Consider the following 4,676-nt stretch of genomic DNA (forward strand, 5'->3'; position numbering starts at 1 on the left):
AACCAGTGGATGGAAGATCCCTCTCTCTGACTCTCCCTCTCTCTGTCTCTCCCTCTATCTGTCTGTAGCTCTAAAATAAATAAATATATATATTTTTTAAAAAAGGTCATGGAACAAGGAGAAAAATCTTTGTAAAATTATGTTTGAAAATGGTTACTTGAGGGCGGCGCCGCGGCTCAATAGGCTAATCCTCTGCCTGCAGCGCCGGTACACCGGGTTCTAGTCCCGGTTGGGGCGCTGGATTCTGTCCCTGTTGTCCCTCTTCCAGGCCCATTCTCTGCTGTGGCCCGGGAGTGCAGTGGGCCCTGCACCCGCATGGGAGACCAGGAGAAGCACCTGACTCCTGGCTTCGGATCAGCGCAGTGTGCCAGCCGCAGTGGCCATTGGAGGGTGAACCAACGGCAAGGGGAGGACCTTTCTCTCTGTCTCTCTCACTGTCCGCTCTGCCTGTCAAAAGAAAAAAAATGGTCACTTGAACTTCAGATTGCTGGTAAAATTGGCAGATCAATTGACTTTCGCAGCGTCACATTTGTAGGTAGGTAGTGTTTCCAGAACTGCCAAGGATTTGGAATAAAGTCTAGGTAGGGCCTAGGTGGGAAAGAGTACAAAGCCACCAAAAAGCAGCGGCCCAAATACTTGCACCATCTTCCACTGCTTTCCCAGGCGCATTAGCAGGAAGCTGGTTTGGAAATTGAGTAACCAGGACTTGAACCGGCCAGCCATTTGGGATGCCAGCTCCACAGGGCAGCAGCTTTACCTGCCATGTCACAATGTCGGCCCCAAGCACCTGTGTTTTATGTTCATCTCAAAAGGTTCTAAAAGGCCCACTTTATCTAAACCTCTCAGCTGTCCTGAGCAAATCTGGATGGTTGTTCCTCCCAGTCTCACAGGACAGAAAGGTGTTTTGTTGCACATAGATTGAGCGTACATTTATGTTAGTTACTACAGGAAGTGACTAACATGTTGTCTCAGTTTCCCCTAACAATCTTAAGAAGCAGACACTTTTGTCATCTCTAATTCGCAGATGAGAGGACTGACACACAGAAAGATTAGGCAGTTTGCTTAAGGTAGAAATGGGAGAAAAGATGGACTCCAAGTCTGACTCCACATTAAGACCCCAAACACATTTTGGTCCTGTTAGTCCCTGAAGGAAGGCAGAACCCTCACCAGGCCTGGTAACTTTGAAGTGTGAGCAGGGAGCGTACTGACCACCAGCCAGTGGAGAGGTTTCTTGAGCCCCCAGATCTCCTATGGCATGATCCTAGCTTGGTGATTCATCAGGGGCAGGTTCTGGCCCTCAGCCGCATAGGCTTAGAAGGACAGTCTGTTAACATGCAGGTTGCGGATATATCACCCAAAGCAGACTCAAGCCCCAAAGGTCAGCATTCAAAACCATGATACCAGTGCATTCATAAAATTATAACTAGAAATAGAAGGAGGTGCAGGCATTTGGCACCGTGGGATGAGCCACCACTTGGAACTCCTGCATCCCATATTGGAGTCCTGCTTCAAGTCCTAGCTACTACTTCCAAGCTAGCTTCTTGCTAGTGGATCCTAGGAGGAAACAGATGATGTATCAAATACTTGGACCCCTGCCACCACCATGGGAACCTTGGATGGAACTCCTGGCTTCAGCCTGGCTCATCTCTGGCTAAGGCAGGTGTTTGGGGAATGAACCAGCAGATGAAGATCTCTCTCTCTCTCTCTCTCTCTCTCTCTTGCTTTCTGTGTGTGTGTGTGTGTCACTCTGCCTTTCAAATAAGTAAATCTTAAAAAAAAAAAAAAAATAGAAAGAATTGCAATAGCTAAGGGCCAAAGCATTCAAGTCCTGTGCCCAGCACTTGGGAAGTCAGATGGTATGAGTAGGTTGCTTGCAGAGCACAGAATCAGAAACAAAGGCGTCTGGGCTCACGTCATGAATATTTACAGGCCACGAAAGAATCAAAGCAGCAGTTTACCTGCCCCCAGAGTGGAAGGAGCCGGTGAGCCCTCTCTTTGGCAAGCGCCTGGGTAAATACCACCAGCATTGGCCTCCGAGATCCTCTTTCTTCCCAAGGCTTCAGGAGGAAGCTGACTAGCCCTGCTTCTGCTTTCTTGAATTAGGCTCTTTTTTTTCCCTCCAGGGAACAGCAAGATTATGCTGGCCAGGGAGCTATTCTCCCTCTTTAGTAAAACTTTGAATAACCATACTTTGATCCATTATGCATTGATTTTAGGGTTTCAATCTGAAAGGGCAACTTTTGTCCCAAGTTCTTGGTGGGGGGTCCTCCCACTGAGGCCCCAGCGTGCTGGCAGCAGCATCCGGAGACAGGGCCCCTCTGGTGGTGGCTGCTTTCTCGCTCCTGATTGGCCCTCCAGCTTCAGAAACGGAGACTGTCGCCATCAAATTTTCGCCTGTCTACTGAAAACTAAAGGATAACAAACAGTGTTTCTGTAGCTACCGGAGAGACAGGCTGTGCAGAGAAAGATTAACATGGCTCTGCAGACACCCCGGCTGTGCCAGCTCTGGGGGAGTCACTGCACACAGCGGGAAGCAAGTTTGCTCTTGGCGCTCTGCCCTGGATCCAGGCAGCTGAGGCAACAGCAGCCGTTCCTGCTCCCGTGTAAAGCTTCCAGAATGCCTGGGAGTCTCCTGCTGATAACAACCAGTGAAAGAGAGGGTTAGAAGTCCTACCAGCTGGGGCAGCCAAGGCCACAAGGACAGTTACCCCGGTCCCTTGAGACCCAGGGTAGCTCCGGAGCTTAAAGCCAAGCGCAGGCTGTGGCAATGCCTGTCAGGCCACCCAACACCTTGCACAGCACAGAGGGAAAGAAGAGTGAGGACCAACTCCTGGATTCTCCTTCTGCACGGTCAGGGGAACGTTTTCCCAGCACTACGGGGCTGCCACACGGAGAAGGCCCCTCCCCTTTCCAGGTCCACTCCCCCAGGGCAACAATCTGCAGCTTGTGCAGAATCGCAGGTAGACCCAAGCTCCTGGTGCCTGGACACGGAACACCGGACTTGTTGACTATACCCTCAGCCTCCTCCTGGAGAGAGCCCTAGGGGCTGCTGGGAGGGAGTGGGGGACTGCTCAGTGCTGTGCAACCATAGCTACTGACTTGTCTTCCCTGAAGCCTAGCCGGGGTCCCTGACTGTCACGCCCTCGCACTCAAGACTGAGATCTTACCAGAGCCCTTTGCCCCCACATTGCCACATTGAAGTCAGGCTCCCGCCAGCGGCCAGGGGTTAACTGGGAAGGAAGATTGGCCTCTTCGTGACTCCAGATTCTTGCAAGAGGTTTGTTTTCTGAACATTCCCCACTGTGCACTCCCCTTAAGTCTTAATTGGCCCTACCCATTGAGGTAAATTCCAGATCTCTCTCCTATATCTTTGGCTTGGCTCAAGCCTCTGCTCCCTCCACAGCAGAGACTACAAGCAGGGAGATGGCCAAAATAGGCAGTCAGGGAAGCGCACAGGCATTCCTATGGCATCTGCTCAGTCTCTCAGCAGTCCTGGTGGCAGGAACCCTCTCAGGGTTACTGACCGAGGCCAGAGTCTCCCCTTCCCCATCCCCGTGGGAGAACAGGGCAAGACAAAGAGCAGGGTCCCTCATGGTGCAAGGCCACGTGCCAGGAGCTGAAGGTCAGAGACACTAGCATTCACCGTGGCCATTCTCCATGGACTCCATCCGGGCTGCAACTCCTCAGAGCCTTGCCCTGAGTTTGTCTGAGCTAGGGGCTGGACAACTTCACTCCCAGCAAGGCTGCAAGAGTTTTCATGAGTTGTCATTGAGTTTCAGGAGAGTTGCTGATTATGGTTGCCATAAGTAACTGCTATTGTTATATTATTTTTTAAGTTGCATTTTTGTTTATTTATTAATTTTTTGAAAGGCAGAGTGACAAAGAGAGAGAGAGATAGAGAGAGAGAGAGAGAGAGAGAGAGATCTTCCATCTGTTGCTTCACTACCCAAATGGCCATAGCCAGGGCTGGTCCAGGCTGTAGCCAGGAACCAGGAACTCCATCTAGGTTTCCCAAATGGGTAACAGGGTTCTAAGCACTTGGGCCAGTGTTCACTGCTTTCCCAGGTGCATTAGCAGGGAGCGGGATCAGAAGTGGAGCAGTGCTTATATGGGATGCCAGCATTGCAGGCAGTGGCTTAACCTGCTGTGCCACAACACCAGCCCCAGTTATAGTATTTTTAACACTTGGCAAGCTATCATACAGAGTTGAAAATACTTCAACAAAACCATGCAATAGTGACAGGCTACCACTTTAGCAAGGTCTGATTGATTGATTTTATTTTTTTATTTTTTGACAGGCAGAGTGGACAGTGAGAGAGAGAGACAGAGAGAAAGGTCTTCCTTTGCCGTTGGTTCACCCTCCAATGGCCGCCACGGCTGGCACGATGCGGCAGGTGCACTGCGCTGATCCGATGGCAGGAGCCAGGTACTTATCCTGGTCTCCCATGGGGTGCAGGGCCCAAGTACTTGGGCCATCCTCCACTGCACTCCCTGGCCACAGCAGAGAGCTGGCCTGGAAGAGGGGCAACCGGGACAGAATCCGGCGCCCCGACCGGGACTAGAACCCGGGGTGCCGGCGCCGCAAGGCAGAGGATTAGCCTAGTGAGCCGCGGCGCCGGCCTGATTGATTGATTTTAAAACAGGCTTGAGACCTGGTGTGTGCAATGTATCATCTG

Source organism: Oryctolagus cuniculus, chromosome 7 (assembly GCF_964237555.1).
Source record: "Oryctolagus cuniculus chromosome 7, mOryCun1.1, whole genome shotgun sequence".
In the NCBI taxonomy this organism is placed as follows: Eukaryota; Metazoa; Chordata; class Mammalia; order Lagomorpha; family Leporidae; genus Oryctolagus; species Oryctolagus cuniculus.